The 12,852-nt window shown below is 33.5% G+C and overlaps 1 protein-coding gene across 2 annotated transcripts in view; it reads left to right on the top strand.

Annotated features, from left to right (window-relative positions):
• TRIO (trio Rho guanine nucleotide exchange factor) overlaps positions 1-12,852 on the top strand; it is a 485,555-nt gene that overhangs the window by 380,298 nt on the left and 92,405 nt on the right. The gene's annotated exons all lie outside the window — the stretch shown is intronic.

The following is a 12,852-nucleotide window of genomic DNA, read 5'->3' on the forward strand; positions in this document are numbered from 1 at the left end:
TTGGCCAGGATTAGCATTTCAGAACATTAGCTCTGTGTTGGAAAGAATCATGAATTTAGATAAAGAGATATAAAAATATTGTTTTTTTAGAGAGATGTTCCTTTTTAAAGACGTTCCTAGTTTTGTAATTTTTTTTTAACGGCAACAACTTAATTAGGAATCCCCTAAATTCTTATACCCGCAGATTTGACCTCCAAAAGCATGATCACATTTAGGCAAACCTATATCTTATTTTACTTTATTCAATTCCTAGTACTTTGACTTTCCACAAATGTTTCTTAGTTGTTGTAATAATAACCAGAAGATAAATGACGTGTTCAGGCATAATGCACTTAGCATCTGGTATCATTTCTCTCTCTGCAGGCCCCACCTCTGGCCACTTACATACAGTGAGGAAAGTTTTTTCTCTGGGAAACATTTAAAGGAAAAATGAATGTGTGAGAATAGATTCAAGGGTCAAATGAAGTTAAATATGTGGAAAACAGCAAAAAAGACAATAGGAAAGCAAAGAATTTTCAAAACATTAGTATGTACTGAATGAGGAAATTAGAATAGGCAGGAAAACTGGGAGAGAAGACTTTGAATGTGAAAGAAATACATTTGTAATTCCAATAAACTAAGCTACTAGATAAATCAGAGCAAAATTCAGGGATGACATAGCAAAGCTCAAAGCCATAGATTCATCCTTTGACTGCTATCTCTTTTAAACTTATAGGAAATATGTGGGCTTTTAAAAAATTATCTTTTACATTTTTTTTAAAGAACTAAGTATATTAATCATTAAAATTAAAATTGTTTGATCATATTAAACTCAATCCTAAAGGGAAGAAGAGGCATGTTATCATCATTGCCACAAATACTTTAACATGATAAGTGAATCTTTCTTTGTAATAGTACAATTTTCCCCTAGTGGTGAAATATATACATATATTTTTATATGTGTGTGTGTCACACACACACACACACACACACACACTTACCCACACATGTATATACATGCATAATAAACCATATATATATATATATATAATATGTATACATACACATGTACACATATATGTTTTGAAAGTAGGTATGGTTTCTTTTTTGAAGAAGGCAGGGTAAAGGGGAATTATTAATTTATTTAATTTTTTATTATTATTAAACATTTACTGTGTTCCAGACACTATGCTAAAAACGAGAGAGAAAAAAATAGGTAAATAGGGCTCACAAGGAACTTAATAAGAAAGACAAGGTATATAAAAGTCAAAGTTGAAAAGGACTTGGGATGGTAAGTACAAACTGATCACCTTAAGACAACCCTGTTAAGTATAAGAGTGGACCTTGAGGAGGAGGAAGAGAAAGAAGAAGAAGAGGAGGAGGAGGATGATAGTAATATAGTAATGGTGAACATTTATATAGTATTTACTATGTGTCAGGCACTATATTAAGTGCTTTACAAATATTCTCTTATTTAATTCTCACAACAATCCTGGTAGGCAGGTGCTCTTATTATCCTTATTTAATATTTGAAGAAACTGAGGCAAACATAGAGTAAATGTCTGAAGCTAGGTTTTGAACTCAAGTCTTCTGACTATAAGCCTAGTGCTCTAGTCACTGTGCCATTTAGCTGCCCCTTAAGGTTCAGAGGCAGTCAGAGCCCAGGAATTTAGTGGTGAGAGTTTCATTCAGGTGAGAGAATGTAAAAGGAGGCTGAAATATAAACAGGAATTTGCTGGGAAATGTTTAAATAGCTCTCTGGATGAGAAGGTGAGGCTGGGGAACAATAAAAGAAAAAGTGCTCACACTTTTAAGTTTAATCTTCATTGTTAACATTTTCTGCATCACTTCCTTAAGTTTAGACAATCAAAATAATAAATCAGTCTTGATATGTAATATATACATATTACCAAGATATTAATACATAACTAAATCAACATTTGAGAGCTGGTTCAAGTTCAAGGTGTGGAAGGCAATCTGTAAATCAGTAAACATTTATTAAGCATCTGCTATGTGAAGGGTACTGTCCTAAACACTGAGGATATAAAAAGAGTGAAAAAAAACAAGCCCTGCCCTCAAGAAGCTTCTAATCAAATTGGAGAGACAATGTTCAACCAAATATAGACAAAGCAAACTATGTGCAGGATAAATAGAAAATAAATAAGAAAGGGAAAACCCAATAATTATCCCTTCAACATCCCATTTTCCTCATCACATATATATGTTTCAACTTATTGCAATCAGTATAAGAAATTATATGGAAATTTGGAAGTTTTATCGAAGATGAAACTGAAAAAGTTTATAAACTCATAAAATATATATACAGTGCTGTATTAGTATCAATAAATATTTTTTATTAATCCAGACTTCTCTGGTACAAAGGGAGGAGCAAAAATTTTACATAGATTTTTCAGAACATGAGGACGCCTCACTCTTAAACCTTGCAATATGGAAGGTAGAATTACCTTCAGTGAAATTGTAGAATTAAAAGGGGCCAGGACAGCCTTCCTGTAAAAAATGGAATTTTAGTTGGAACTTGAAGCTAGGGGAAAGACTTGAGGAGTGTGAACATTACAGGTATGTGAGACAGCCAGAGAAAATATCCAAAGCTGTGAGATGGAATTTCTTGGAGGTCAGTGTCATTGGATTAAAAAATACATGGAGGAGTTTAGTTTATGAAGACTGGAAAAATAAGAGGAAGCTGGATTATGAAAGGCTTTGAATAACAAATAGAAGAGTTTGCTTTTGATGCTGGAGGTAGTAGCAATATACTGGAGTTTACGGAATAGAGAGGGAATCATAGTTGCACCATCATTTTAGGAAAATCACTTTGACAGTTGAATGGAAGATGAATTTGAGAGGGGAGAGGCTAGAGGCATGTAGACCCACCACCAAGTTATTGCAAGTGTCCCAATGTGAGATGATGAGAGCCTTCACTAGAGTTATGGCAGTACCAAGGGAGAATAGAGTGTGTATACGAGAAATTTTGTAAAGGTTTTGTTTGTTTTTTTCATAGACTGAACTGGGAACCATTTTCAACATTGTCTCTGAGAAAATGCATTCCAAATTTTAAATTCACTTAGAAATGAACATTTCTAACACAACAGGTTACTAAGTTGGTTATTGCCTATATTCTTCTTTTTAGATGAATATTTTTGTGATTATCCCAGTGTTTACTTTTAATGTGTCATATAGCTAAGTCACTTTATCACCCAACATTGATACCACATTCCATCTCTCTCCAAAAATAAAAGTTGTGTGTTTGTAGAAATTAATCTTCCTTTTATGGGAGTCTTTACAGAATGGCTTTTTTTTTTTTTTTTTAAGAATTGATTTTCAGATGTTTCCTTATGGCTATAAGTTACTGATTTATTTTTTTTTCTTTCAATCTGTTATCCTCTAAACTTCATTTCTTAGCTCTTGAATTTCTAGAGAATCTACATCTGCTTCTAGAACTATTTCCTAATTTACTTCAGTTCCCTAAGAGAGCCTTGCAGGTGCTTATGGAATAAAGTTAGTGATGACAAGGCTGTCATAATACTTTATTTACCTGTTCCTGAACCAAGACTCACTCTGTTTTTATAAATGGAGTTTGGGTATATGTTAGCCCTCCAATCCCACTCATTAAATTCAAAAATACTAGTTAAAGTGATCTGTCCTTTCAGAAAAGGAACAGGGGAATGTACCACAGGGCAAAATGTTATTTATATTGGATATTTTTGTTTGCCTGCTTTTCTTTGTTATTATGGAGCATTCCCTCTGAGAGAGATGGAGTGGTATTTCCAGAAATTACTGTAGTTAAAAACAAAAGGCACCAATTAAACTCAGCTTTTTTTTTTAAGTTCATAAAGTTCAATAAAGGAATTATACTACCAGGGCATTACAATGCTCTTCTACCTTTCAGTTCTTCCGAACTTCATTTTGTGTCAAACTAAATTGCCTCACAGTCAGTGCTGTAAATTTAAAAGCCAGTATCAAGATAGAAGTCAGTGAGATTTTATTTAAAAGGGCAGCGATATTAGTTCTCGCACAGGCCATTGGGTTTTTTATTGTTGTTAACTTTGAGTACTTTTTGGTAGGAATGGATACATTAAAAGAGTGAATAGATAGCTTAAAGATAGGACTGTAAGTGTAAGGGGTAAATATTTTGAGAGCTGTGAGAACAAAGCTCTCACCAAGCTAAGATGTAATCCCACTTAAATACTCTATTTCCCTGGACTTTAACATAACAGTCATTTGTCTTTGGTAACATTCCTTCTTGATAAATCATAATGGCCCCTCTACCATTATATGCTTGCAGTCTCGATTTGCAGGCTCTTTCCAAATTATTAGAGCAGATTGATCTGGCAAGAAAAAAACTATTTAACTATCTCCTGCCTGCTTGACTTAATTTATGATGTCTGTTGTGGGTTAGGTTTTAGTACAGAGTTTGGCTTCATTACAGATGTTGGGTGGGGGGAAGGAATTGAATCAGCCTCTTGGAGAATTCCTAAGGAAAATGTTATTTGACCAGGGCTTTTAATAATTCTCAGATGAGGCACTAAAGGTTGCTAGAAAAAAAAGGCAGCTGAGGAGGAGGTGCCGGAGAGACCCAGTTTCCTAAGGAACATTATCATCAGAGCAAAACTTAGCCTTAGCTTAAACAAACACATTTCCTTCTATGAAAATATCAGTTTTGCAATACATCTTTTTCTGTGCTTGTTGGAATTGCTAGAATATGGTCCACACTAACTTTCTCCATGCCTATTACTGCCAATTTTCATAATTCTTATATGATAAGTAACAATGATCACATGAAAATGTGTCATTATTAGACACATTAGAATGCTTTAGAAACATTAGAGTGCTTGCCAGATTCTGAGCTCATTTGTCCTGAAAGCATTCCTCTGGTTAGGGAAGGGAGAGGGGCCTAATTATATTTTAAACATGAGGAAACTGAGGCAAAGATTATATTGCACACATATTCAAGGCCACCTTCCAAGACAGTGGTAAAGCCAGCAACGAGATTCTGATGCAATCAATAATTTGTCCACTCCTAGATTATTTAATAGCATGCTTGAGCCAAACTATTTTCTTTGCAGCTGGAGATATATTCTCTATTCTTCTGTGCCAAACTGAAATCCCACCTCCATTGTGAAGTTAGCTCTGATCTATTCAACTAGTTGGAATCTCCTCCTCCTCTGAACCCCCAAAACACATTTCTTATGCCTATCCTATGGCACATAGTCTGTCTTATACTGTAATTATTTATATATGTATCAATGCTTCATAAATAATTATGTTTTCATCACTAGATTATAAGCTCTTTAGAACCAAGATCTGCATCTTCTTTATTTTATCTCTCTCCTTCCTCTGATATCCATTATCTTACTTGGTGCTTTGCATATGATAGGCAAGCAATTGCCTATTGAGCAAGGCTGGATCTAGCACATCTAGGACAGAATTATTCTTTTTAACAGCAAAAACAGATAGTGTTTTTTATTGTTTTAAATTAATTTAGAAACTGTTATCTGACTGGGCTGTTTTAAGAGCTTTTTTGGGGAGAGGGAAAAGAAATGGGGAGAGAAACCATTACTCCTGTTGTTAAATTGAACTCAGCAATATAGGCCTGAAATATTGTGTGTGGTGGGGTGTGGAAATAAGAGAAAGAGAAAGAGAGATAGAAAGAGAGAGAGAGAGAGAACAGGGAAGAGGATCATGGGACTTAAGCACTGACAGAGTTACTCTTCCTCGCCTTTACCTGTCATTATCACCAACAATGGTAAGAAAATGAGTTTGTAACATTGACTAAGGAATGGAGGAATAGGTATCTAATATAATTTTTTTTTAAAGCTCACTAAGTCATAAACAGAGAATCAGAATAATGTCATGTCTGACATTGTTCTGATACTTATGCTAGTAGTAATAGCAATTGTTGGTGATAGTAGTAGTAATCGTAGTATTAACTATAATAATAATTAATATTTATTTGGCACTTGCTCTGTGCCAGGCACTTTGTGAAACCCTTTTCATTTATTATCTCATCTGTTCTACACAACAATCCTGGGAAGAAGATATTGTTATTATTGCCAGTTTACAAAAGAGAAAACTGAGACAGATGGAGGTTATTACTTTCCCAGAGTTATACAGCTAATAAGTGTCTGAGGTTACATTTGAACTCAGGTTTTCCTGATTCCAGGCCCAAGATTCTATACATTGTCTTGAGTACTCAAGGATAAAACAATGGGAAAAGGGGGGAGGAATCTTGACGTTATTGGGGCTCTCATTCATTCATTATGACTATTATCCAAGCATTTCCTTATAACCCCAAGGGCTAATGGAAAGAAAAAACTCTCCCTTATTTAGAGTCCATGGTCATTGGTAGGTTAATCAGCTGCCCCCAGGCAATCTTTTTGAAACATGTTCAGAAACAAGTTTAGTTAGCTATGAACAAGTTTAGATTCAGATGATACACTATACAAAAATCTGATTTCTCAGCTTTTCATGAATAATTTGATTGAACTGATATATACTGGAGGAGATAGGATACTAGGAACTAGACCAGAATTTTGACCTGGGCTCACACCATGATGTCTATGTAAAAGAAGGAAATCTGTGGCAAGCCCTATGATACCCCAGAGTTGACCACTTTCTATATTCAGTCTTGTTTTCTGTCTCTCACTATCAAATTGCACTCCTCAAGCTATCAGCCTCCAGTGATCCACACTGAGTCATATCTTCTTTCACAGAAACACACACTTGCAGCCCACATACTGAAAACACTGAAAGCCTCTGCTCCTAAGTACCACACTCAAAGCACCCTGACCAGCTTCCAGATGGCACATTATCATTCTATCATTCCCAGTTACTTCTAAATACAAATTCTCCTTTTCCCATAAAATTGCTATCACTTGTTCTCCCTTGGAACTGCTCTGTCAGTGGTAGGAGACGAGAAGAAAATCTGCCATTGGAAGGGTTTCCTTGTTTAGACATGGTAGACTGTATACTAACTCATCTGTAGAATTTGAATTAGAACTCAGAATTGAAACATTTGCTTCTTCATGTTATTCAGTGATTTTTTTTTGATGTTGCTTTGTTTTGTTTTGAAGCAAGTGTTTATATGTTCTATATCATCTCTTAACTTGATAATGTGTTTCATGTGTAACATAAAGCAGAAATAGGATAGCACATAGATAGCACAACAACAACTTGAAGAAGCAAAAATAGTCACCAAAACTTTTGGTAACATCAGGTGTATCCTGTAGAAAAGCTAACCTAAGCCAGAAGGGTTCTCCAGTTATTAAGTTGTCTTGTTGCATTTAAGGTAAAATCGCTCTGATTTTTTATAGGTTTTTAAAATTACTTGTTACAATTCACTTGGGTCTGAGACTTGGCATGAACTGCCTCTGGGATGTTAGGTGTGTGTATATTTAAACTGCAGTTGTTTAAATCATTTTGAGAATGAGACAGTAAAATTGAGCTAGGGAATTGGGGTTTTATGTAATTTTTAAAATATCAACAAAAAAGTTTTTTTTTTTTTTTTATCAAGGAATTTGATTGGATTGGCCCAGTTGCTTTACATAAATTGAAAACATGTTAATTATAAAGGTCACTGTCAGACCACTAAATCTTTAAATATAATTCATTTTTGAAATTTTACAGACTTGAAAGAAAATATTTTTTTCTCCAATGTCCATTCAAAATGACTGAGCAATGGTGTTTATTTAACTGAAATAATAATCCATTTATGAGGTAAAATTAGGAAGAATTTGCTGCATAAAATAGAGGAACCTGAATTTTCACCTATGTCAGGAACTCTTGCTTGTGAATAACTTCTATATGCTCTGCATTAGTCTTTCGGAAAATAATATGCAGTGGTGACTCTTCAGAACCCTTATGTAATTGAGTTTCCTGGATAGCAGAGGATTGACCTCTTAAAGAACAAAAAACTGTTTAAAATTTCAACCATTTGTTTGGAAATCTATCCCAGCATTTCTCTTCCTTTTTAATCAGAATATATGGAGGTTTACAACTAAAATTAATAAGTATTTTTTTTCTTTATTTCTCCTGTCTTATAGAAGAAAAAAAGAAAATCCTCATAAAAAAGCATATGCAGTCAAATGAAGCAAATATTACTACTTATTACTTATTTTATTTATGAAGCATCATGGTTAGATATCCTGTGGAAAAAACAGAGAAGCTCCTCCCTAAGACACAGACCACTAGATGATGAATTCTTGTCCTTGGTGATTCACATAACAAATTAAAATACACAGGCCCTTGGATTTATGAAGATCTCTTTCCAGTTCAAGTAATTTTGATATAGTGACAGAAAGTGGGGCATAGCTGCTAGGAATCGTTGTTTTAAACTGTCTACAGACATTAACTTGATTGTTGGAGCTCTAAATGTGAGACCCTCAGTCATATGAAAAATTGCATTTTTACTCTAATTGAAATGAGAAAAAAAGAAAGTTGTAACTAAATGGAATGATGGCTCATGGATTCTCCCCTAAGAAGTGAATAAAGGAATTGGCAGAGTTGATTTTATTATACAACCAAACAAGAAAAATCATTTCATAGGAAACTTGGTCATCTCATCTTGCACTGCTCAGGATGAGTATGAGCAAAAAGACCACCCATGAAGATAATTGCTGTCTATGTGCCAACATCTGTTCACAGGATGAGGAAGTAGAAAAATTCTACTAAGAACACAGTGAGACCCTCCAAATTAAACATGCAGTAATACTTAATGTTTTCAATCCTAAATTGGGCACAAGATACATGGGGGAAAATGAGGGTGAAGATGAAGAAAAAATAAAATGCAAAGGCTTACAAATGATGTATATCATAAATGCCTCAAAAAGAGATCTAGGAGGCTTTGGACACACTAAGTTCTGCATAATAGCACACAAAATGAATCTACTTTCTTAAGAGTTAGAAAATGAATAGTTATCAATATTAAGAGTCTTTTCCAAATCAATTATCAGTAAACATAAAAATCAAAATGAATAATAAGTTAAAAGAGTAAAAATTAGAAGATACAGGTTGCCATAGAAGACAATGAATATGAAGAGTTCAGAGAAATATGGAAATTATATGGACTAAGAATCATATACTCAATCATTTACATGTAAATAAGCAATCTAAAAATAATAAAATGCAACAAAACACAGGCTACATACAATGGACAATTTTGGTTTAAAATCATTTGAGGTAAATCATACATCCTTCCTTATTATGTTAGTAAACTACAGAGATGGTAATGGCACCTACTGTTGCAAATGTACTTTAGGGATTGTTTGTGGAAAACTACACAATATTAATAAAAAGGCATAATAAAATTATAAATAGAAAAACAGATATATAATTAATGAAATTCTAACTGAAACTCTTTTTAAAAGTTATTTGTGTCCCAGAATGGATAATGGGCAAAAGAACAGATATCAACTCAAATTACCATGATTTCCTTAACCAGATTAGCTGATGTCAATTATTTGCCACAGTGAGGAAGCCAAGAAGAATCTAAAAGTTTGCCAGAGTGGCAAACTTCCCAACTGGAGAAATATGGCAGCCAGATTTTATTGAAGAATATGACCTGACTTATAGAACCTTAAACATAGAAGGAAGTTCAACTCTTTCATAAGAAAGAGCAAGAAGTGTTAGAGAGAAAAAATGTACAGAAAATTTGATGAGTGATTCATTTAAGCTAGCTCATCCCCAAAGCATTTAAGGATGAAAATGAAAAAAGAGCATAAGCCAAAAATGGTAAAAAAAAAAAAAAAAAAAAAAAAAAAAAATCTTGAACTATTACTGTAACATAGTTCAAAAAATCATAACTTGGCTTGCACATTTGGACTCTTAAGACATATGAAATCTAAAAATGGCACTAAAGAAACTAGTGTTGATAAAAGTAGCTGGACCAAATTTTTCACACTCAGAGGACCTTGATGCAAGTGGAACAAATTTGAGGATGTTGAGAGATATCTGATATCTCAAGATATATAAGGAATAAAAGATTGTTGAAATTCATGGGAAATATCTCAGACACTATCACTAATGAAAAAGGCAAGCAAGATAGCAGTAACTACTAACTCACCTATTTTATTATTATTACAAAATGTAAGAGTAATCTACATGTGTCCAGGTTATCATACTGACTCCTGGTCTGACACTCCATCCAGTGTATTACCTAACTGTACTTGAAAGATTCGGTAATAGAAATAACTTTGTTCATTGGTCTTCTTATCACTGACATCAAGGGAGGCATAAAACAGGGATACTTGCATCAAATCTATTTACCACCATCATGGAGAATGTTGCATGCAGAATCTAAATGGAAGAAAAAAGACTTTTTTTAATGAAAGCAAATTGTTGCACATAATCCTGTCTTCAGAAGATATGGTACTGATTCTGTCTTTCCCTATAACATTGTAGACTCTCCTAAATGGGATCCATATTAATTTAAAAGAGTTTGTTCCAACTTTTTACAAATGAAAAACTAAATTCTATTGTCTACAGCATGATATATGGTTGAAAGTGTAGTAATCATCCTATTCATTCAGATCATTTTTGTGATAAGCAGTACTTATAGATGTCTGTTCGTCATTTGTCATGCTCTGATAATTTTTATCATAGTACCTCAAAGATGGAAAGGGAATCTGCCACTGACAGCCCTGCTCATTTAGTACATACTTCACTGTATTACTTAGTCCAAAAGTAAAGGAATATGATAAAAGTAAGATTTACTTGGCATTTAAAACAATATAAAATTGAATGTAAAGTATGAGGAAGCAGTGTCTTATTATTGGTTAAGTAACTAATAAGCCTTAAACTTTCATGAAATTATTTTGCACAGAGGAAATGTGAGGGGGTGATGATCTGGGGTATAGAACAGCATTATTTTTGAAATTGTACTAGCTGTGCTTAGAAGTCATTCTATTGTGGCTATTGCCAACACTTTTAAATGTCTCCATTCCTAATCTCTTTTACCAAATAAATTACTTTTTTTGGTTAACTCTGTATGAAACCTCCTTTAGTTCATAGGACACTTTTGTGAGGCTCCTGAGTGAATGAGCCTTCATAATAATTTGGAGGTGTTTTGTTCATAAAAGTACAGAGAAATGGCTTTTATTAGCATGCTTTCCTCCATGTCCTTTTTAAAAATTCCCCACAGAAAGTTGGCCAAAGATATTCACTTGCAACTGATCTTTAGCACACAAGACTTTAGATCCTTGAGGCAAAATTATTCATGGAGAAGACCCTCTGTATCATCTGTCCTTGCTAATCATAAGCAGCCTTCTCTTCCCAAAATCGTTCATCCCCATCAGTGAAAAATTCCTCCAAAATATATAATTCAAAACAGGTATTTTTCTGTTATCTTTTTTTTTTAAGTCATGCTGCCCTTGAAATTTAAACCCCTCATTATAATACATCATATTAATAAGTGGTGAACATAATAATGCAAACCAGCATCAAAAACAGTTATGAGATACCCTCATAATGAGTAACATGCTTATATTAGTTACTGTATTCAGAAGAAACACTGGCATAAAACTTTTCAGAATTTGAAAAATATCTAAATATCTCAGATACCATTACTAAATCCTCAAGTGGTAAGAGTGTGTAGGGTGGGGGGGGTGGCGAGGTGGCTTTTGTCTACTTTCTGCTCACACACGATTATTTTGATAAACTTCTCTAGATAGCTCTTAAGAAGTAGAGAAAAACCATTATCCTTTTATATTTTAAGTATATTTCCAAAGAAGCCCATTTGAGCCTCATGCTGCTATTATTTTTTATTGGTATTATTGTTATTATTGTCTCAATCATCTCAAATTGTTCATTGGAATGCAAATCTGAATAATCCTGGGACAATTTACTATTTTTCTACTTTTCTTTTATATTAATGTTCTAATGTTTGTATTAATGTTGCATTTGTGAATGAAATAGTTGGTTTTTGTAGTTAAAGAAAAGTAAAATAATAAGACAAAATTTCTTCTCTGTAGATTCATGGAAATCATCTTCAGTACAACTTCAGCATCTCATCCCATTTCTACCTAATTTTGAATTCTTGTCTTTTGTCTTTATATTTTAAAAGGTTTTTATCCCATATTGTTAGGGAATGATGAATATGGTGTGGTATTATGTATTTTAAAACCAAAAATTCTTTGGTTCATATGTATTATTTTTATATCTAGGTGCTCATAGGCATCCATTTGATCTGTGATAATGTTCTAATATTTAAATAAATATATTGATTGAGTTCTCAGGGGTGTTCTGCATTTGCACTATGAACAAATTGTTATTTGTCAGTCTAAGAATAATAGTGAGCTTTTGACATAAAAGTCTAACCATCAAGTACAGTCATCAGTTGCCACTATTAGGCCCCAGATATAAAAGGTAAAAGAATATCAGTTGTTGATTTGGTAGTATAAAGATTGAGCCACAATTATTTTTTTTTCTATCAGGTATGGTATGAACCATATATAATTATTTTTAAAGAGCTCAAGCAAGAAAATGTCAAGTACAGTGAGTACTCCAGAAAGCATTGGGGTGTATGTGCACCTAGCTCAGTGCCTGGCACATATTAGGTACTTAATAAATGTTTATTAAATTGAATTGTATCAGTCTTAAATTACTAAAGCTACTTAAAGAGGAACCCACCAAAATGTTTCATCATCAGCCATTTTGGGAAGACGGAATGATTTCTGTGTAATTTTTTGAAAAATACTTTTGGTGTCTGTCACAAAACAGTGAGGAACTTCTTATATCCTTTCCATGTCATTTGAAATTAAAATCATCCATACTTTTCAAAGCATAGAGATCTTGCCATTTGAACTCCTTAACAGAAAAGTATCAAGTAATAATTATGACTGCTTCACAGATCTAGAATTTCCT

Source organism: Antechinus flavipes, chromosome 1, assembly GCF_016432865.1.
Source record: "Antechinus flavipes isolate AdamAnt ecotype Samford, QLD, Australia chromosome 1, AdamAnt_v2, whole genome shotgun sequence".
NCBI lineage: Eukaryota > Metazoa > Chordata > Mammalia > Dasyuromorphia > Dasyuridae > Antechinus > Antechinus flavipes.